Here is a 24,265-nt window from a genome sequence, read left to right on the forward strand (position 1 = left end):
CTGCCAAGCCACACCCCAATGATCAGGAAAATACCTGAGATGATTCTGGCCCAGTGGGAGTATGATTCGTGGAGAAACTGAATCCAGGACATTTACATTTTAGTCATTTAGCAGACACTCTTATCCACAGCAATGTACAGTTAGTGCATTCTTCTTAAGATAGCTAAGTGAGACAACCACATATCACTGGGGTGCCAGGACAGAGAAGAGCTTGGACTGGGCAGAGCGGTAGTTGCCCTCCCATAGGTGTGGGAGTGCCAAGAGACCAGAGGTGGCAGAACGGAGTACTCGGGTTGGGGTGTAAAGTTTGAATAGACCCTGAAGGTAAAGAGGGGCAGTTCCTCTTGCTGCTCCATGGGCAAGTACCACGGTCTTGTAGTGGATGCGAGCTTCGACTGGAAGCCAATGGAGTGTGTCGGAAGAGCGGGTGACATGGGAGAATTTAGGAAGGTTGAACACCAGGCGGGCTGCAGCATTCTGGATAACGTGCAGGGGTACAGATGTTGTAGAGCATGAACCTGCAGGATCGAGCCACTACTTTGATGGTTTTCAGAGAACAAAAGGGTGTTGTCCAGGGTCACACCAAGGTTCTTTTCGCTCTGGGAGGGTTGAACACCGTGGAGTTGTCAACCATGATAGAGAGGCATTTTGGCCAATCTGTTTGTGGTATCAGACTGGGTGAAGAAGGTTATATCAATTCGTCAAAGTATCCAGAAGTGGACTTGTGTTTATTTTTTGTGTGTCTGCTGCCCAGAGGGAGAGGGCCAATGCGTTTCGCGACTCGAGATGAGAGTTTTGTCCTGCTTTGCTCTCGGCAGCAAAGCAAAGCTAAAAGGAGCGTTAACTGGGGTGACCTTGCAGCAGTATGTCAGAGGGAGCATTTGTTTTTGATAGTGAATACCCCCCTAGGGTAAGGAGTAAGATCTTTTGTGTCAAAACCACAACAATGCAAAATTGTTTCAAATGTGTGCAGATGGAAGGAGTATACGGAGAGATCGAAGTGAAGAACGGCCATGTTGCAATTGTGGTGGGGATCATGAACCAGTGTTCATGGAGTGCTCTCTAAGGGTGAAGGAAGTTAAGGTGGCTAAAGTTAGGATGGTCAATTGGATCTCCTATGTGGAGGCAATCAAAAGTATTGAAAGAGAAAGTGACACTAGTGTTTAAGAGATGGTTGTAAATGCACCATAGCCCATAGTGAATGTTTGTCAACTAAGAAAACCAGACATGCTGTATGTAAAGAAAGTGGATTTTGTGGCGTTCATTGTAACTGTGATAAACTGCAAGGCTCAAGTAAGCATGGAAGTCGAAGAAATCGGACATCATTGTGGCTGCGGCGGGAAAGTATTTGGGGCTTCATGAATTCACAGTGGAAGAGTTGCAAGGGTTATTAGCAACAGAAGATGTGTCCCCATCCCAGGCTCCTAAGTACCCCCCCTCCCCCCACCCCCCCAGAAGTAGTGCACCGAGCTTTTACAAGTCCTGTATTAGCGGACTGATAGAGGATATTGAGTGACTTTCTGGTTGTCAGTATGAGTATTTTTCTTCACATGCTGCAATTGTTGTCTTTTGGGATCTTTTATTTTCATCCCACACAGTAGGAGGCAGCAATACAACTTTTGGATGTAGTCCGCTGTAAAACCCCTACAAAGAAGAAGATGAACGTGTTGGGTCAAGGAAAGGGGAGTCTGAAGGAAGCGAGACAGTGGATGGCGTTGGATGGCGGTTGGAAGAGCGTGGTTGTTTAAAATATTAAAGCGTCGCGGTAGCTATTGATAAAGAAGAACATCAACACAAGGCAGCTGCTTTATAAGTGGGATGCACTGGCGAGCGATACATCCCGAGGGGTTTGTGCTGATTGTACGGAGATTGTGACAGCCGATTAATTTGCGTCCCTTGAGAAGGCAAGAACAAGATGTATTTCAGGAGAAGTGCAATATTATCATAAGGAGACGGAGGAGGAATGGAGGGAAAAAGAGAGGCAGAGAAGGTCTAAGAGAGGGAGGGAGGAAGAGGGCGAGCTTGAGTCGGTTAAAAATTGTGGGGAAAAAGGTGGTTTGTTAAATAAGAATAATAGAAAGTGTAAGCAGAGTGAGCTGAAGACAGGTGGAGAAATGGAAGTGAATGAGGGCAAAGTTTCGGAGGTGGTAGGTGTGGTGAAGTTAAAGATTAAGATGGGATAAAGATGAGTCTGCAAAAAAAAAAATATTTGACCTTTATTTAACTAGGCAGGTCAGTTAAGAACAAATTCTTATTTACAATGACGGTCTACCCCATCCAATACCTAACCCGAACAACACTGGGCCAATGGTGTGCCGCCCTACGGGACTCCCAATCCCAGCCGTTTGTGATTCAGCCTGGAATTGAACCAGGGTCTGTACTGATGCCTCTAGCACTGAGATGCAGTGCCTTAGATTGCTGTGCCACTCGGGAGCCCTAGGAGTGAAGTTTTTGGAAAAAGTGGACCCTTGCCTTTTGACTGATCCATTTGTAGTTTCAGGGTGTGTGAAAACAGAGTTGGGTGCTGTGGAATCGGTGAGGGTAACCAGAAGTAGTCTTGTGATAATTGTTTGTGTTTCTGCTGATCAGAGGGAGCAGCCCCCCCCATGTTAACAAGTGGGCGCAAGAGATGTGAATTGCTTTGCTCTCAAGAAAAGGGCGCTATTGAAAGGAGTGATTACTGGGGTAGCGATAAATGTAAAAGTTGACCAGCTGAAGGGGAAGATTCCCGGTGTTTGTGATGCTCGTCGTTTAGTGCGACACAGACAGGGTGGCATGAGTGGTGAAACAGAAGAGTCGTTGTCTGTTCTTTTGAGTTTTGATGTTGAGTGTTTGCCCGACCAAGTGATGTTAGGATATATAAGTTATCATGTACAAGCTTTCGTACCGAATACATTATGTTGTTACAGGTGTCGAGCTTATGGGCATGTGGCAGCAGGGTGTGGGAGGGAGGTTCCTAGGTGTGAGAAGTGTGCAGAAGGGCATGAGACAAAGGAATGTGTAGCATTGGGGAAAGTATTGGTATGTGTTAATTGTAAAGGTACCCATGGGGCTGGGGATCAGAAATGTCCCGTGCGAGAGAGGCAGGTTGAGGTTTCCAGGGTTGGAGTAGTATGGAAGTTGTCATCGCTGAGGCAGTGAAGAGGAAAATTGGTCAAGGCGGAGGGATCCTGTGAGGAGTGGTGTGAGTAGTAGATCTATACCAGTACAGAGAGATCAACCAACAAGTGATATACACTACCAGTCAAAAGTTTGGACACACCTACTCATTCAAGGTTTTTTATTTATTTTTTTAACTATTTTCTACATTGTAGAATAACAGTGAAGACATTAACACCTTGAAATAACATAAATTGAATCACGTAGTAACCAAAAAAGTATTAAACAAATCAAAATATATTTATAATGTGAGATTCTTCAAAGTAGCCACCGTTTTCCTTGATTGCAGCTTTGCACACTCTTGGCATTCTCTCAACCAGCTTCATGAGGTAGTCCCCTGGAATGCATTTCAATTAACAGGTGTGCCATGTTAAAAGTTAATTTGTGGAATTTCTTTCCTTTTTAATGCGTTTGAGCCAATCAGTTGTGTTGGGACAAGGTAGGGTTGGTATACAGAAGATAGCCCTATTTGGTAAAAAGCCAAGTCCATATTATGGCAAGAACAGCTCAAATAAGCAAAGAGAAATGACAGTCCATCATTACTGTAAGACATGAAGGTCAGTCAATCTGGAAAATTTCAAGAACTTTGAAGGTTTTTGTGACTGCACTTGAACAAACAATCAAGCGCTATGATGAAACTGTCTCTCATGAGAACCGCCACAGGAAAGGAAAACCCAGAGTTACCTCTGCTGCAGAGAAAAAGTTCATTAGAGTTACAGATACCAGCCTCAGAAATTGCAGCCCAAATAAATGCTTCACAGAGTTCAAGTAACAGACACATCTCAACATCAACTGTTCAGAGGAGACTGCGTGAATCAGGCCTTCATTATCGAATGCTGCAAAGAAACCACTACTAAAAAACACCAATAATAAGAAGAGACTTGCTTGGGCCAAAAAACATGAGCAATGGACGTTAGACTGGCGGAAATCTGTCCTTTGGTCTGATGAGTCCAAATGTGAGAATTTTGGTTTCAACCGCCGTGTCTTTGTGAGATGCAGAGTAGGTGAACGGATGATCTCTGCATGCGTGGTTACCACCGTGAAGCATGGAGCAGGAGGTGTGATGGTTCTTAGCTGGTAACACTGTTGGTGATTTATTTAGAATTCAAGGCACACTTAACCAGCATGACATGGCTACCACAGCATTCTGCATCGACACACCATCTTATCTGGTTTGCGCTTAGTGGGACTATCATTTGTTTTTCAACAGGACAATGACCCAACACACCTCCATGCTGTGTAAGGGCTATTTGACCAAGAAGGAGAGTGATGGAGTGCTGCATCAGATGACCTGGCCTCCACAATCACCCGACCTCAACCCAATTGAGATGGTTTGGGATGAGTTGGACCACAGATTGAAGGAAAAGCAGCCAACAAGTGCTCAGCATATGTGGGAACTCCTTCAAGACTGCTGGGAAAGCATTTCAAGTGAAGCTGGTTGAGAGAATGCCAAGAGTGTGCAAAGCTGACATCAAGGAAAAAGGTGGCTACTTTGAAGAATCTCAAATATATGTTTAACACTTTTTTGATATGTGTTATTTCATAGTTTGATGTCTTCACTATTATTCTGCAATGTAGAAAATAGTAAAAATAAACAAAAAACCATTGAATGACTGGTATTGTATGTTTCAGTAAGATTGGATTTTTAGCATTTATAGGAATGGTTATCACCTGTAAGTCGCAGAACATAGAGTTTGTGGTGGCAGCTGCAGAGTGGTATTTGGGTGTTTGGGTGTGTTAAGCAGTGGTTTCCCATCCTTTCAGGCTGTTGGCCTGAAGTAGTACTAAATAGATTTAAATAGTGGAGTAGGGTGGTGTTATTTTGTATTATTATTACTTTTTTTCTGAGTGTCGTGTTTGATGGTAGGGTATTTCTTTATTCAAGCAAAGTATAAGGGAGTTGTACTCCAGTCTAATAGGTGGCTGTAATGCAACATTTATTGGATGCCAACTGCAGTTAAACCTCATCGAAGAAGAAAGCGTCTCGTCTGCTGGAAAACCACACGAAGAAGAAGCAGAAGAATGGGAGTCATTGGCACTACAAAATAAATAAAGTCCAGAATCCGGAAATAATTTTAAACAATGCCGGTCATCTATGTACCGCTATAAGCGCAGTTTTTCCCCATTGGTACATTCTGTATCGTGTTTGTAAACTGTGGCTATCTTTGCACGGAGTTAACGCTTGTTTTGTGTGATTACGCCGAAGTCTAAGAAGAGGCCTAGCCGGGTGCAGAAGAAGCGGTCCCACTGTCTGAGTTGAGTGTTTTTCCGGTGTTAGCGATATCGCACCATGTCTTGTTTTAATGTGTAACATTGCTCATTTTGAGAAATACATTTCCACACGTTTTGTTACAGAAAATAACCAATCATCTTCAAGGCTGCGTTTACTGGCTAGCTAACGTTAGCTACATTTTCTAACTAGGCTAAAATGTAAACATGGCTAACTAACGTTAACTAACTAATGACAGCGTTTCTAAACCATCTTGCTAATGGCTGTTCTGTCGCTCTTCTTCACAACTGCCTAGCTTATCCTTGCATTGGCCCAATCAACCAGCCAGTCGTGCCATGGTTTGCAATTACTAACTCAGTCAAAGTTGTGTAGTTAGCTAACTAGCCAGTTAGCTGGCTATGCTACATCAATGAGGAAAATAACGACGTTACTGCTCAGTTACATTTAGAACTAGCTAAATAGCTCTAACTGTTAGTGATAAATGCTAAATATAGTGTTAAAAGGCTAACGTTAGCTAACTAACACCGTTAAGTATGTAGCCAGCAGATCCGACCCGTTTGCTTACAGCTGCATTAGGGTCGAACAGACTAATGCCTTGTTTTTGCTGGATGTCTAGACCGTGTTTCCCGTACTTGATGCAGAACGGGTTGCATGCAGCATGTAAAAGATCATTTTCGACCATAGCTAATAATTAGAATGGATTAAGTTATTTTCTTATCGACCTACTGGTTTCATAGGCTGACAGAGCTACAAACAGACTGCGTGCATAAGGGCACATTTACAACAATTAATCTAGTTTGTTTCTATTCTTCTGTCACTCATCTCTAGCAACATCAATCCATTAAACTGGTTGTTCCCAAAGATAGTACTGATTTTTTTCAAATCACTAGCTGGCCCTGCATGATGGCATGCTATATTACACACAGAACAGTTCTGTGCATATTCATTTTGCACACCATTCTGTTGGATGGTTTTGTGAAAACTACTCAACAGGGCACACTACCCAAGTGTAGTAATGTTGAATTGTGTCATTCTTACCAGAGACACATTTCCAGTCATTCAGCCAGTGTATGTATCTTCTCCTCTCTAACTACACAATAGTCATCATCATTTGGCCTCTGTATGGTTCCATCCCGACCATGGAACTTTTATGAACTTCTGTTTATACCATCGCATGGAAATGCAGCGCACGAGTTGTAAATATTGAGCACTCCACAGAACACACCACATCCCAAACGTAGCTTTGCGGGAGGCTCCATTGACACTGAATGACTTCTGCCAGAATGCAAAGAATTTGACGAGTCTGGTGGACATGAAGCTTAAGTGGGTGTGTAGATTAAAGACACTAGAGCAGGGTTGCCAGGTCTAGCACAAATGTATATCCCAAGGACCCAATAGTGTGCAATTTGGGGTGCATCCTATTGGTTCCTGCATGAATCACCCCTCGCCTCGAGTATGGCATCCTCATGCTTGTGAAACTTTTGAATGTGGTTCAAAAGGGAAATAAAAGTATTATCTGACTTTTTTTTCTGCCCCTGCCTCCCGGAGTCCTCCCGCGAACACAACCCGTATGTTAGCTAGATAGGGACACCATATGCTAGCTAGCATGCTAGCACACAGTGTCGCTCCCGCCTGCTGTTTTCTGGTAATTGTGCCGTTATTATGTGCCAGATGTTGAGACTACAAAGTACAAATTGTTGTAAATATCCTGTTTGCGGGATTGACTTGTCAGTAGCCTATGCCAATGAAATGACAAAAGTGGGTTTATGATTGTAATTCAACTTTGATGGTTTGCTTAGCTAGATTCAGTTAGACTAGCCCCTGATTGGTCTACATTAGACGTCTACCGATTTGTTTTTTTCAGCACCGATACCGATTATTGAAGGACCCAAAAAAGCCGATACCGATTTAATAGGTTTCATTTTATTGAATTTTTTAAATTTATTTAATTTGTAATAATGACAATTACAACAATACTGAATGAACACTTATTTTAACTTTATATAATACATAAAAATCAATTTAGCCTCAAATAAATAATGAAACATATTCAATTTGGTTTAAATAATGCTAAAACAAAGTGTTGGAGAAGAAAGTAAAAGTGCAATATGTGCCATGTCAAAAAGCTAACGTTTAAGTTCCTTGCTCAGAACATGAGAACATTTGAAAGCTGGTGGTTCATTTTTAACACGAGTCTTCAATATTCCCAGGTAAGAAGTTTTAGGTTGTAGTTATTATAGGACTTTCTCTCTATACCATTTGTATTTCATATACCTTTGACTATTGGATGTTTTTATAGGCACTTTAGTATTGCCAGTGTAACAGTTTTGCTTCCAGGACTCGAACAAGGAACACATCGACAACAGCCACCCTCGAAGCATCGTTACCCATTGCTCCACAAAAGCCACGGCCCTTGCAAAGCAAGGGGAACAATTACTTCAAGGTCTCAGAGCGAGTGACGTCACCCCGCTAACTAGCTAGCCATTTCACATCGGTTACACCAGCCTAGTCTCGGGAGTTGATCGGCTTGAAGTCATAAACAGCTCAATGCTTGAAGCACAGCGAAGAGCTGCTGGAAAACACACGAAAGTGATGTTTGAATGAATGCTTACGAGCCTGCTGCTGCCTACCACTGCTCAGTCAGACTGCTCTATCAAATCATAGACTTAATTACAACATAATAACACACAGAAATATGAGCCTTAGGTCATTAATATGGTCAAATCGGGAAACCATAATTTCCGTATTTCATCTAACGGGTGGCATCCCAAAGTCTAAATATTGCTCTTACATTGTACAACCTTCAATGTTATGTCATAATTATGTACAGTTCTGGCAAATTAATTACAGTCTTTGTTAGGAATAAATGGTCTTCACACAGTTCGCAACGAGCCAGGCGACCCAAACTGCTGCATATAGCCTGGCTTCTTGCACGGAACACAAGAGAAGTGACCTAATTTCCCTAGTTAAAATTAATGTTATGTTAGCAGGCAATATTAACTAAATATGCAGGTTTAAAAATATATACTTGTGTATTGATATTAAAGAAAGGCATTGATGTTATGGTTAGGTACACATTGGTGCAACGACAGTGCTTTTTTTCACGAACGTCACCTGTTTGGCGAAGTAGGCTGTGATTAGATGAGAAATTAACAGGCACCGCATGGATTATATGCAACGCAGGACAAGCTAGATAAACTAGTAATATCATCAACCATGTGTAGTTAACTAGTGATTATGTTAAGATTGATTGTTTTTTATAAGGTAAGTTTAATGCTAGCTAGCAACTTACCTTGGCTTCTTGCTGCACTCGCGTAACAGGTAGTCAGCCTGCCACGCAGGCTCCTCGTGGAGTGCAATGTAAGGCAGGTGGTTAGAGCGTTGGACTAGTAACCGGAAGGTTGCAAGATCAAATCTCAGCACTGACAAGGTAAAAATCTGTCGTTCTGCCCCTGAACAAGGCAGTTAACCCACCGTTCCTAGGCCGTCATTGAAAATAAGAATGTTTTCTGAACTGACTTGCCTGGTTAAATAAAAGGTAAACATTTTTTTTAAATCGGCCACAATCGGTGTCCAAAAATGTAGATTACCGATTGTCATGAAAACTTGAAATCGCCCCTAATTAACCGGCCATTACGATTAATCGGTCGACCTCTAGTTTAGGGTAGAGGCATCCCAAGGACCCCGGATAGCACTGACCATTGGACATGGGCATCACTAATAACAAGCTAATTAGCTTTTTACCAGTTGTAAGTAGGTAGGCTGTCACGATGTACACGCTTGCTGCTCTGTCTCCTCTCACTCACATGACCTGAAATTGTCCTTTTCGTCCTCATGCTAGGTTATGGAAGTCACAGCAGCCATTTTGGAATGGCAGTGTCAGCCAACCAGCTCCTTTGTTGTTCAATTTGGTGCCATTTCATAATGGCTGCTGTGTATACTGCTATCTAACATGAGGACTAAAATGGCAGTTTCTGAGAAAAACTAGCAATCGTTCCATCTTCTTGGTTTAACACTAAGGATAATGTGCCTTTCTCATTATTAATATTTGTTTCGTATTTTACTGTTACCTGCTGTTGCTGACTCAAGCAGCGAAGAAGGATGTTGCATGAGTGGTAGGGAAGGGGGGGGGTACAGAGGGTGTGTGTGTTGAGTGAGCAGTGCAGCGGGCAGCAGAGTCACGTGAATGAGAGGAGACTGAGCAGCACAATCATGATAGCTTTTTTTTCAGTTGTAGGTAGGTAGGTAGACTATTTAGCATTTCTCATCGGCTCCGCTGTGCCTTAATCTACACTGGAAGACGTTCCGACCCTAGTGCAGTTGTAGGTATGCTAATTGTCTGATCACAAATAGTCAGGGAAAAACATTCAACCTATTTTTGCCTGTAGACCTACACACCCTCCCTCCCCCAGCTTTGTGTAAGATAAATATTGATAAACTCATATTGTTTTCTGGTGTTACAGAGAATATGTAACATACATCAATCACCATGACATCCAGATTTGGTAAAACCTACAGCCGTAAGGGAGGGGAGGCAAACTCCAAATTTGAAGAGGTCTTCTCCAACAAGGCCACACTTAGCACCAAATGGGGAGAGACCACTTACAAGGCCCAACTGGGCTCTAAGCGGCCCACTCTGAAGCCTGAAGTAGTCGAGTTACTCAAGAGGCCACGGATTGAGGATGATGACAGCTCAGAAGATCCTTTTGGTTTTGACAGCGACGATGAGTCCAAGCCTGTCACCTCCTTCAGTGTGCCCCAGTCTAAACTGGCTGAGGGTGAGGCCAGTAACCTGCCTTCTGCTACAGCCACAGTACCAGTGGACACCAGTAGGAACTCCAACAGCACATCTACAGGTAAGGACTGGATGGCAGATAACTGACTGTTGGCCATAAACATGTTGGATATGTTCATTCGAGAGGATGCTCTCGGAAGTTTAGAATGAGATGTTGTGTGCACTTTGTCACGAGCTAGATTTCCATCCAATTAGCAACAGAGTTTCATGGGAACATTCTAAAATCTGAATAAAAACAATATGTGGCTTTTCCAGAGATGTTTCCATCAAATTGAGTTGTTGTGGATAAAAGGATGTGCTTGATGCCGTAGTGCACATAAAAATAACTTTTGCTGTTAAATTCCCATGTACCGAAAAAAAAAATCCAAGTTAAATGGGTTTCCATTGCTTTTTCAGCTCTACTGGGGTTTTGTTACAAAAAAAAATGTTGCTTTTTTTCAGGGCTCTAAAGTGCGACCAATTTGGTTGTATATGCAACAAAATATTTTTCTGTGCGATTAGGAGTTTTATTTTGGGAGCACTGAACGACTAAGAAAAATATCTCCCAGGTAATAATTGTTGTACTGATAAGGCTTCGCTGTACTGTTTTTAGAAAAAAAAAGGTGAGTGCATATTTAATAGCGTCATGTTTGCACCATTACTAGAGCAGAAATGGCTTGCTTTAAAAAAAATCTTAACCATGTCGTGGGCTGTTCTCAAACGACTCGTGTGTCGTTAACCATTTGTTTACACTTTGATCACATTACCTCATTGGCTAGTTAGCTGGCAACCTGGTAACCTTACCATTATATCCAAGCATTTGGGGGCACAAAAATAAAATAGAAAGGATAGCTTCTTCAGGAGATCAATGATCATAGCATTGAATGAATGACAGATCTCTAGCATGTCGTCACCACAAACCTGCCTTTTTTAAAGAGACTACAATTATAAATATAATGCATCGCAATAGGAAAATTGTGCTTTTTAACACAATGTGGACACCAAATTTTCCACAAATTACTTTGTAATTTCAATGACAGGTATTCGTATCAACATTTTAGATTTTATAATAAAGACATGTCTTTTACAGTGTTACATATTACTTTCTAGGACACATGTGCTTTAGAAGTAGCTAGAATTCATATAGTCCCAATAAATACTGAGTATACCAAACATTAGAAACACCTACCTAATATTGACTTGTCCCCACTTCAGAACGGCCTCAATTCGTCAGGGCATGAACTCTACAAGGTGTCAAAAGCATTCCACAGCGATGCTGGCCAATGTTGAATCCAATGCTTCACACAGTTGTCAAATTGTCTGGATATCCTTTGGATGGTGGACCATTCATGATACACAGGAGAAACTGTTGAGCATGAAAAACCCTGCAGTTATTAATTACACTTATCAATACCTGCAGTCACTACAAAGATACAGGTGTATTCAGGGATTTCACCATGAGGCCAATGGTGACTTAAACAGTTACAGAGTTGAATTGTTGTGGTAGAAAACAGGATGAATTGACAACATTCTAGTTTCTCCACAATAAGTGTAATGAATAACTTCATCATGCGCAGGTATCTTCAATGTCTTCTTTTTTACCCATCTACCAATAGGTGCCCTTTCCGAGGCATTGGAAAATCTCACTGGTCTTTGTGGTTGAATCTGTTTGAAATTCACTATTCAACCGATAATTGTGTGTGGGGTACAGAGATGAGGTAGTCATTCAAAAATTGAACGAGTGAAAAGAAGGAAGCCTGTACAGAATAAAAATATTCCATAACATGCATCCTGTTTGCAACAAGGCATTTAAATCATACTGCCAAAAATGTGTCAAAGCAGTTCACTTTTTGTCTTGAATACAAAGTGTTATGTTTGGGGCAAATACAACACACTACTGAGTGGTACTCTGTCCCTGAGTACCACTCTCAATATTTTCAAGCGTAGTGGTGGCTGCATCATGTTATGGATATGCTTGTAATCATTAAGGACTGGGGAATTTTTCATCCGACATGTACTATACTTGAATTAAAAGGTTGGATGGAAACCTGGTTTTGTTTCCACAGGTGCTTGTAGAATAATTGTGTGTGTATACAGTAGCTAAAGAACACCTGCCTGTCTCTTGTATTTCACTTTATTTATTGTGATTAAAAATTGTATTATTATGGAATGAAAACTGTGTGTCTGTGATAATGGGGATGATAGCTGTGGTGTGTGGATGTTTCTGGAGAAGATAAAGTGATGGGCTCCCCTGTGGGTTTTTAGTCTCTGCTGCCAGCTTCTGTGTCAGCTTATCTCGTCTCTATCTGTCCCTGATGGCTCACTAAAGATAAATCGGGCTTTACTGCAACGCCATTGTCTCAATAGGCCTGTACCCCTTTCATTTAGAATTAGATTACTGATTAGAAATGACACAAACCAAACAACCGTGTTGAACAAAATCTGAAACAGTAATTTACAATATAATGCTTGTCTTATAATGCTTCCTTTTTGTTAACATGCTCTTTTTGTCTCTTTTGTGCTCACAGACAAGCAAACATTGTCCAATGAGGGTGCAGAAAAGAGTAGACAGTCCTTGTTCAGAAATAAATCAGAGAGTAACCAGAAGCCTATTGCTCAGTCCTCTGTTTCAAAGACTGTGCCCAAGGACCCCTATGTGGAATGGAGCCTAATAGGAACCCAGGAGTTTTCTACCTCCTCCCCCATGGATCCTCTCCAGGAAAAAGACTCAGCTGAGGCACCAGGGTTTAGTGGGGACTCCCAGTCCTCATCTTCCAAGGATGGGCTCTCCTCAGGTGGGATGAAAAGTGCTGAACACGAGTCTCCGGCCGAGCCGGTTGTTGACAACATCCCTCCCTCCCCGTTCCTCCTCAGGCCGTCCAATACTAGGAAATACATCCGGCCCAAGCCAAACAAGGCCTCCGATGTTCTAGATGCTTCTGCTACTAGCGACAGCAAACTGCCCGTAGCCACCAGCAGTCCGGCTGCACTGATTCCCAAAAGTGTGTCCACTGCCAGGGGTTGCACTAATGCTATCACAACAGTGGCCAAACCGGCGACTAAACCTGCTGGCAGGGGTCGGGTACGGGACTATACGGTGCTGCACCCATCCTGCCTGTCGGTATGTAACGTCACCATCCAGGACTCCATAGAGCGCAGCATGGACGAGCTCATCACCAGCGCACCCCCTGCTGACCTGGGGGAGGCGGGACGGCTGAGGAAGAAGGCAGACATACCTCCAGCCAAACCCACCAGGTAAACGACTCCACTGGCTGTGGCCCAGACCATACACTCAAAACTCTTGCCGTAGTTGCCTCCCACTGGTCCTTCATGATATGCTTGATACTGCTTAATATTGTACAACTGTATATTTACAGGTAAGCACATAACGTCCCTTCTTATACACACTCAGCTCACCCTCATATGTGGTTTACCAAATGTTTCCACTATACCTAAACCTAGGTGAATCTGTTTTCTCGATTTAAGCACCTGTTTAAGAAGACAATTAACCTTTGACTATTGTTTGTGTTTTTAATGTCAGCTGCTGATTTGAAATGAATCGATTCTCCTCTTGTAACCGTCAGGTCCCGAACCACCCAGAGTAAGACCAAGAAGGAGACCAAGCTGGAGTTCTTTGGCTTCGAGGATAAAGGTGACCAGGAGGGGGTGGAGGGAGTTGACGCGGCCGGCGGAAGCAGCAGCTACAAGATCAAGTACTTTGGCTTTGACGACCTCAGTGAGAGCGACAGTGATGAAGAGGGGCTCCCAGGCCAAAGAGAAGAGGAAGGCCAAGAAGGCTGCAGCAGCTGCAATGGCAGCTATTGTGGACAGCCCCCAGCCCAGCGACTCTCAGGACAGCCAGGGCAGCAGCAGTACAGGTAACATATACTGTTGATTTTTGTGTTTGTCTAAAGGCAATAAATAGTTTAGCTCTATGAAAAACACAGGTGATTTGATAAGCTATGTCATATACAGTCTAAATAGGATGCGTTACCTAGTCAGTTTTCCTTCAACATGTAACAGGATTTCTATTGTACATGTCTTTCCATCATGTTGATTCCACCTTATTGTGCTGTTTCCCCCTCCCCCTCTCAGATATTCTGGAGTTTTCTGATGACTCGATCCCTGGTGGGTCTGAAGGGCAGAAGGGTCGCTCAGGAAAACAGGGGGACAAATCCATGGAGGCTGGCAGGAAGATCTTCAGTGGGCCCAAAAAGGTGAGGGATCTATGAAGTCAGATTTTTTTATTAATGTGGGTGTGAGATGGAGTTTGTATGGAAAGAGTTGTTTGATTCACAGTGTATTTGTAGCGGTGCTCATGAGGTAACCCAGATAGAATTGCTGTCACTAAGGGGAGTGAGTACATGTTCAATAATGTTTCAAGCAGTCATGGGTGAGCAGTGGGAGAACGTTCCCAATAAAGGGATTTCTGTGCTGTGATGTTGTTATTGATTCCTTCTCCTTTGCGTCTCTGGATATAGATCACTGCTTTGTTTTGCAAGGCAGATGAATGGGATAGGCCTAATTACATGCATCTTCAGAAACATCACAAGAACCTCTCGCCTCAACTCAAGCATTTGACCAAATCAAGCGCAAAGTCACACTATTGTCATAGCACACATGTCTAGACTGACCATCAAAACGAGTGATTTTAAGCCTTGAAAGAGGACCACTAGATTTGTTTTAATTCCAATAATAAGTATTAACTGCACTCCCCACAGTAGAGTTTTTCAGGAACAATTGTTTTGGCACACACAAACACAGTAAATGTGTCCACTCTGGTCTTGGCAGTGCGCTCTAGCCAACAGCTTGCAGATGCAGTGCAGAGATGGGCTACAGTTGAAGTCGGAAGTTTACATACACTTAGGATGGAGTCATTAACTCGTTTTTCAACCACTCCAAAAAGTTAACAAACTATTGTTTTTGCAAGTTGGTTAGGACATCTACTTTGTGCATGACACAATTAACTAAGTTGACTGTGCCTTTAAACAGTTTGGAAAATTCCAGAAAATTATGTCATGGCTTTAGAGCTTCTGATCGGCTAATTGACATCATTTGAGGCAATTGGAGGTGTACCTGTGGATGTATTTCAAGGCCTACCTTCCAACTCCGTGCCTCTTTGACATCATGGGGAAATCAAAAGAAATCAGCCAAGACCTCAGAAAAAAAATTGTAGACCTCAGCCAAGACCTCAGAAAAAAAATTGTAGACCTCCACAAGTCTGGTTCATCCTTGGGAGCAATTTCGAAACACCTGAAGGTACCACGCTCATCTGTAAAGATAATAGTATAAACACCATGGGACCACGTAGCAGGAAGGAGACGCGTTCTGTCTCCTGGAGATGAACGTACTTTGGTGTGAAAAGTGCAAATCAATCCCAGAACAACAGCAAAGGACCTTATGAAGATGCTGGAGGAAACGGGTACAAAAGTATCTACATCCACAGTAAAACAAGTACTATATCGACATAACCTGAAAGGCCGCTCAGCAAGGAAGAAGCCACTGCTCCCTAACCGCCATTAAAAAACCCAAACTACGGTTTGCATCTGCATATGGGGACAAATATTGTACTTTTTGGAGAAATGTCCTCTTATCTGATGAAACAAAAATAGAACTGCTTGGCCATATTGACCATCGTTATGTTTGGAGGAATATGGGGGAGGCTTGCAAGCCGAAGAACACTATCCCAACCGTGAAGCATGGGGGTGGCAGCCTTATGTTATGTGGGTGCTTTGCTGCAGGAGGTACTGGTGCACTTCACAAAATAGATGGCTTCATGAGAAAGGAAAATGTGGATATATTGAAGCAACATCTCAAGACATGAGTCAGGAAGTTAAAGCTTGGTCGCAAATGGGTCTTCCAAATTGACAATGACCCCAAGCATACTTCCAAAGTTGTGGCAAAATGGCCTAAGGACAACAAAGTCATGGTATTGGAGTGGCCATCACAAAGCCTTTACCTCAATCCCATAGAACATTTGTGGGCAGAACTGAAAAGGCGTGTGTGAGCAAGGAGGCCTACAAACCTGACTCAGTTACACCAGCTCTGTCAGGAGGAATGGGCCAAAATTCACCCAATTTATTGTGGGAAGCTAGTGGAAGGCTACCAAATACTAGTTGAGTGTATGTCAACTTCTGTGAATGTGATGAAAGAAGTAAAATATTAAATAAAGCATTCTATCTACGAGAGGCCAAACGATTAATCGGAATGGCCGATTTTAATTAGGGCATATTTCAAGTTTTCATAACAATCGAAATCGGTATTTTTGGACACCGATTTGGCAGATTTTTTTACACCTTTTTTTTATTTAATCTTCATTTAACTTGGCAATGCCTCTCATTGCACTCCACGAGGAGACTGCTGTTACGCGAATGCAGTAAACCAAGTAAGTTGCTAGCTAGCATTAAACTTATCTTATAAAAAAACAATCAATCCATCAATCATAATCACTAGTTAACCTCTAGCGACGAGCAATCCTGTATCCGGGAGCGTAATCATAGCCTCAAGCGCATTACCATAATGCAACGTTTCCTATTTATGAAAATCGCAAATGAAATGAAATAAATATATTCAAACACAAGCTCAGCCTTTTGTTAACAACTCAGATTTTAAAAATATGCGTTACAGCCAACGCTAGATAAGCATTTGTGTAAGTTTAGCATGGCATAATGCTATGCTAGGCTGTGCTGGCAGCAGGCAACATTTTCACAAAAATAAGAAAAGCAACCAAATTAAATCATTTAGAACTTCAGATGCTTTCACTCAGGAGACTCCCAGTTGCTATCCAACTCCCAGTTGGATAGCAAATGTTCCTTTATTCCAAAAATAATATTTTTGTAGGTGAAAAACGTTACGTTTGTTCATCCTGCTTGGCTGAGAAATCGACAGAAAAATATTTCAACTATAACGCATTAGCATAACGCAACCTTTTCTATTCATGAAAATCGCAAATGAAATGAAATAAATATATTGAAACACAAGCTTAGCCTTTTGTTAACAACACTGTCATCTCAAGATTTTCAAAATATGCTTTTCAACAAAAGCTACACAAGCATTTGTGTAAGAGTATTGATAGCCTAGCATAGCATTAAGCCTAGCATTCAGCAGGCAACATTTTCACAAAAACCAGAAAAGCATTCAAATTAAATCATTTACCTTTGAAGAACTTCGGATGTTGTCAATGAGGAGACTTTCAGTTAGAAATCGCTCCGTTTTGTTCATCACTTTTGGCTAAGAAAAAAAAAACGAAAATTCATTCACTACAACGCCAAACTTTTTTCCAAATTAACTCCATAATATCGACAGAAACATGGCACACGTTTAGAATCATCCACAAGGTATTTTTCACATATCTATTCGATGATAAATCCTTCGTGGCAGTTGGGTTTCTCCTCAGTAGCAAACGGAAAAGTACTGCAGCTGGAGATTATGCAATAATTGCAATGGAGGACACCAAGCGACCACCTGTTAAATGTAGTCTCTTAGGGTCAATCTTCCAATGATATGCCTACAAATACGTCACAATGCTGCAGACGCCTTGGGGAAAACGTGGAAAAGGTAAGCTGAGTCCTAGCTCCTCCGCAGCCATATAAGGAGTCATTGCCATGAGGCGGTTTAAAAAAATGCGGCACTTCCTGATTGTATTTTTATCTCTTTTTTTTTCTGTAACATCAGTTCTGTGGCACTCACAGACAATATCTTTGCAGTTTTGGAAACGTCAGAGCGTTTTCTTTCCAAAGCTGTCAATTATATGCATAGTCGAGCATCTTTTCGTGACAAAACATCTTGTTTAAAACGGGAACGTTTTTCATCCAAAAATTAAAAGAGCGCCCCCTATATCGAAGAAGTTAACTGCACATGGTTGACGATATTACTAGTTTGTCCAGCGTGTCCTGCGTTGCATATAATCGATGTGATGCATATGGTTGCTCCAATGTGTACCTAACCATAAACATCAATGCCTTTCTTAAAATCAATACACAGAAGTATACATTTTTAAATCTGCATATTTAGCTAAAAGAAATCCAGGTTAGCAGGCAATATTAACCAGGTGAAATTGTGAGTCAGTGTTTTTGCAACAGTTTGGGCCACCTAATTTGCCAGAATGCTACGTAATTATGAAATAACATTGAAGGTTGTGCAATGTAACAGGAATATTGGAGTATTTCGAGTTAAGGATGCCACCCGTTAGAGTGGGGTGGTAGGGTAGCCTAGTGGTTAGAGCGTTGGACTCGTAACCGTAAGGTTGCAAGTACAAACCCCCGAGCTGACAAGGTACAAATCTGTCGTTCTGCTCCTGAACAGGCAGTTAACCCACTTTTGTTCTTAACTGACTTGCCTAGTTAAATAAAGGTAAAATAAAATACGGAACGGTTCCGTATTTCACTGAAAGAATAAACGTCTTGTTTTCGAGATGATAGTTTCCAGATTCAACCATATTAATGACCCAATGCTCGTATTTCTGTGTGCTATCATGTTACAACTAAGTCTATGATTTGATAGAGCAGTCCGACCTAGCGATGGTAGGCACCAGCAGGCTCGTAAGCTTTCATTCAAACAGCACTTTTGTGCATTTGCCAGCACCTGTTTATGACTTTAAACCTATCAACTCCCGAGATTAGGCTGGTGTAACCGATGTGAAATGACTAGCTAATTAACGGGGTGTGCGCTAATAGCATTTCAAACGTCACTCGCTCTGAGACTTGGAGTGGTTGTTCCCCTTGCTCTGCAAGGGCCGCGGATTTTGTGGTGCGATGGGTAATGCTGCTTCGAGGGTGGCTGTTGTCAATGTGTTACTGGTTCGAGCCCAGGTAGAGGCGAGGAGAGGGACGGAAGCTATACTGTTACGCCTGCAATACTAAAGTGCCTATAAGAACATCCAATAGTCAAAGGTTAATGAAATACAAATGGTATGGAAATAGTCCTATAATTCCTTTATAATAACTACAACCTAAAACTTCTTACCTGGGAATATTGAAGTTTCATGTTAAAAGGAGCTACCAGCTTTCATATGTTCTCCTGTTCTGAGAAAGGTACTGAAACGTTAGCTTTCTTACATGGCACATATTGCACTTTTACTTTCTTCTCCAACACTTTGCTTTTGCATTTTTTAAACCAAATTGAACATGTGTCATTATTTATTTTAAGCTAAATTGATTTTATTGATGTATTATTTTTATTGTTGTAATTGTCATTATTACAAATACATTTTAAAAATCGTCCGATTAATCAGAATATGCTTTTTTTGGTCCTCCAATAATCGGTACCGGCGTTGAAAAATCATAATCGGTCGACCTCTACTATTATTCTGACATTTCACACTCTTAAAATAAAGCTGTGATCCTAACTGACAGGGAATGTTTACAAGGATTAAATGTCAGGAATTGTAAAAAACTGAGTTTAAATGTATTTGGCTAAGGTGTATGTGAACTTCCGACTTCAACTGTACATGATGAGACTATGGATCAGAGCGCAATAACTTTACTTGGCAGACAAGCACCGATAATCATGTCACCATTATACAAATTAAGACTTTTATACATAATTATATTTCTGGGAAATGAGCACCAAGTTCATTGCTGTGCACTTTCACCACCCTGTTAAGTTCAACATCCATTTATGTCATATGTAGCCTAAGTAATAAACTGTGCATGCTTTTCCATGTCCTAGTGGACCACACAACATAGCATCGTGTGACTGCAGTTTACTTCGACGTTAGGGTTGTTCTAGGGCCGGGTCGATACCAGTATCGCAATATTTTTTTCCATGGAAACAAAGCTTACCAAACTATTTGGTTCTTTAAAAACCTGCTGTATGTAAAATATTGTGCTATAGCTTGGAAAATAAATAAATAAATGTGAATATGAATCTGAATGACAACAGATGTTTGTTTCAAACATTAGTGCTGTTTTCCCAAAAAGTTAAATCTGAATCATGTTTTTTTTCCCTTGTCACGATACTAACGAGTATCGCAATACTGGTATTGTCCCGACCCTATGTTATTTTACCAACAATTGCGCAAAAAAGCATTTCCAATGTCATTTGTCACATTATCTATTTAACAGACTAAATATTATACACCCCTGTGTAGAGTGTTTTGTTTTGTCGACATTTGGGAAGTTTACAGATATTTGCTGTTTCCATCAGGCCCGTCATGAGTTTCTGACATGTACTTAACTCACATTGTTGGATAGAAGCATGGTTTATGGGTTATATAATCATAACATCCTCTCAATATAGGCCATTTCCTATTCAGGACATGCTCTGGACTACTTCAAAAATGTATGGTTTTTCATTAGAATGCAATGTTAGAACATACTGAAAGGTCTACCTAGGAAATTAAGATATTTTAGACATACAAGTATCTCTGATTTTTGTATTCCTTCCATCACCAACTCACCACTCTATCAGATCTAATTGATTATTGATGGCAGCATTCGCATGAAACTGAAAGCGCGAACCACTGCTTTTAATCAGGGCAAGGTGACCGGAAACATGACCGAATACAGTGTAGCTATTCCCTCCGCAAGGCAATCAAACAAGCTAAGCGTCAGTACAGAGACCAAGCAGAATCTCAATTCAATGGCTCAGACAAAAGAGGTATGTGGCAGGGTCTACAGTCAATCACGGATTACAAAAAGAAAACCAGCCCCCTCACGGACCAGGATGTCTTGCTCCCAGGCAGACTAAATAACTTTTTTTGCCCGCTTTGAGGACAATACAGTGCCACTGACACGGCCTGCAACCAAAACATGCGGCCTCTCCTTCACTGCAGCCGAGGTGAGTAAAACATTTACACGTGTTAACCCTCGCAAGGCTGCAGGCCCAGACGGCATCCCCAGCTGTGCCCTCAGAGCAATCCCTATCCCAGTCTGCTGTTCCCACATGCTTCAAGAGGGCCACCATTGTTCCTGTTCCCAAGAAAGCTAAGGTAACTGAGCTAAACGACTACCGCACCATAGCACTCACTTCTGTCATCATGAAGTGCTTTGAGAGACTAGTCAAGGACCATATCACCTCCACCCTACCTAACACCCTAGACCCACTCCAATTTGCTTACCGCCCAAATAGGTCCACAGACGATGCAATCTCAACCACACTGCACACTGCCCTAACCCATCTGGACAAGAGGAATACCTATATGAGAATGCTGTTCATCGACTACAGCTTGGCATTTAAAACCATATTACCCTCCAAGCTCGTCATCAAGCTCGAGACCCTGGGTCTCGACCCCGCCCTGTGCAACTGGGTACTGGACTTCCTGACGGGCCGCCCCCAGGTGGTGAGGGTAGGCAACATCTCCACCCCGCTGATCCTCAACACTGGGGCCCCACAAGGGTGCGTTCTGAGCCCTCTCCTGTACTCCCTGTTCACCCACGACTGCATGGCCACGCACTCCTCCAACTCAATCATCAAGTTTGCGGACGACACAACAGTGGTAGGCTTGATTACCAACAATGACGAGACGGCCTACAGGGAGGAGGTGAGGGCCCTCGGAGTGTGGTGTCAGGAAAATAACCTCACACTCCATGTCAACAATACTAAGGAGATGATTGTGGACTTCAGGAAATAGCAGAGGGAACACCCCCCTATCCACATCAATGGAACAGTAGTGGACAGGGTAGCAAGTTTTAAGATCCTCGGCATACAAATCACAGACAAACTGAATTGGTCCACCCACACAGACAGCATCGTGAAGAAGGTGCAGCAGCGCCTCTTCAACCTCAGGAGGCTGAAGAAATTTGGCTTGTCACCAAAAGCACTCACAAACTTCTACAGATGCACAATCGAGAGCATCCTGGCGGGCTGTATCACCCACAACCGTAAGGCTCTCCAGAGGGTTGTGAGGTCTGCACAACGCATCTCCGGGGGCAAACTACCTGCCCTCCAGGACACCTACACCACCCGATGTTACAGGAAGGCCATAAAGATCATCAAGGACAACAACCACCCGAGCCACTGCCTGTTCACCCCGCTATCATCCAGAAGGCGAGGTCAGTACAGGTGCATCAAAGCTGGGACCGAGAGACTGAAAAACAGCTTCTATCTCAACGCCATCAGACTGTTAAACAGCCACCACTAACATTGAGTGGCTGCCGCCAACACACTGACTCAACTCCAGCCACTTTAATAATGGGAATTGATGGGAAATGATGTAAAATATATCACTAGCCACTTTAAACAATGCTACCTAATATAATGTTTACATACCCTACATTATTCATCTCATATGTATACGTATATACTGTACTCTATATCATCTACTGCATCCTTATGTAATACATGTATCACTAGCCACTTTAACTATGCCACTTTGTTTACATACTCATCTCATATGTATATACTGTACTCGATACCATCTACTGTATCTTGCCTATGCCGCTCTGTACCATCACTCATTCATATATCTTTATGTACATATTCTTTATCCCCCTACACTTGTGTGTGTGTATAAGACAGTAGTTTTGGAATTGTTAGTTAGATTACTTGTTGGTTATTACTGCATTGTCGGAACTAGAAGCACAAGCATTTCACTACACTCGCATTAACATCTGCAAACCATGTGTATGTGACAAATAAAATTTGATTTGATTTAATGTTTTGATAATGATGAAGTGAGCTTCCTCAGACCTGGATAGGCTAGAATGATAAGATTGGATGAACATAAATGTCTCAGAGTGGAAATATAGGGGATTTATGTATTTATTTTGGAAGTAGTCTAGTTTCTGATAAATGTTTAAAGAAGTGACCTAGATATAGTTGACCATTTTTGTCCTGGAGTCTGATTCTGAAAGCAACTTGTTGATGAAACGAGCCATGAGGGTCATAAGTGTAGACGTTATGAAGTTGCTTTCAGCAGTCTCCACCATTCCGCTCGTATGGTGATTATGATGCCAATAATAACAACACGTCAGACGTGTGTCTTGCTCACTGTTCCCAAAACTGAGGACACAGGTCAAGTATGTCTTTGGTTTTAGGTATTCATGTTGAATCCTATCCACTGCTACTGAAACCTCTGTCATCATTTCTACTGCTACTGTACTTACCCTGGATCTGTGGTTGTTTTTGTTGTGTGCAGTCCCCTGCTAAAGCTGTGTACAATGCCCGCCACTGGAACCAGCCCGAGCCTGAAGAGATGCCCATGCCACCCCTGGCCCGCGCACACACTGCTCCGGTGAGAACTACTCTAGGACACTAGCAAGGCACACACATTCTCTCTCTCTCCCTCTCTATTGAATTTGCTATCGCTAGCACGAAGATAACCATGTGTTGTCTAACAATGTGTTGTCCTAGAATAATGCATTGACCTAGGGCTGCACGATATTGGAAGGTAATTACATTTTTACTTGCAATTTTAGATCAAAACAGCTTGGGTAAGCTGAAATAGAATGGTCATTCAAATTGTGTGGTTGGACAAGTGTGCACTTGGAATGCTGTTTTTGTTTGGCATTACAACAAATGAAAAAACTAATGGAGGAGATGGCTGTAACCATAGAGATCCTATATGAGAGATCACAATGTCTCACAACGGATGTAGTTCCTCGTGGAGAAAGTTGCATTCTGTACATGATTCTCTGTATGGTTGTGCTCTGTATTTACAAATCAGTAATCACGTAGGTAATAACTACAACCTAAAACTTCTTACCTGGGAATATTGAAGACTCATGTTAAAAGGAACCACCAGCTTTCATATCTTCTCATGTTCTGAGCAAGGAACTGAAACGTTAGCTTTCTTACATAGCACATATTGCACTTTTACTTTCTTCTCTAACACTTTGTTTTTGCATTATTTTAACCAAATTGAACGTGTCATTATCTAATTGAGGCTAAATGGATTTTATTGATGTATTATATGAAGTTAAAATAAGTGTTCATTCAGTATTGTTGTAATTGTCATTATTACAAATAAATAAATAAAAATCTTCCGATTTAATCGGTATCGGCTTTTTTGGTCCTCCACTAATCGGTATCGGTATCAGCGTTGAAAAATCATAATCGGTCGACCTCTAGTTGTAATGTTGACATAACACCAGAGATGGTCTAACTTCTTTGACAACGCTGGTCCTGCCATGCATGCAAAGCTAGCTAGAACCTCTTTGATA

At 41.9% G+C, this 24,265-nt stretch overlaps 1 pseudogene; it reads left to right on the forward strand.

Moving 5' to 3' along the window:
- The first annotated feature begins 5,158 nt into the window (after nucleotides 1-5,158).
- The window catches only part of LOC124038279, a 30,343-nt pseudogene continuing 11,236 nt past the window's right edge, over nucleotides 5,159-24,265 (forward strand).

This window comes from Oncorhynchus gorbuscha, linkage group LG06 (assembly GCF_021184085.1).
Source record: "Oncorhynchus gorbuscha isolate QuinsamMale2020 ecotype Even-year linkage group LG06, OgorEven_v1.0, whole genome shotgun sequence".
Classification (NCBI taxonomy): Eukaryota; Metazoa; Chordata; class Actinopteri; order Salmoniformes; family Salmonidae; genus Oncorhynchus; species Oncorhynchus gorbuscha.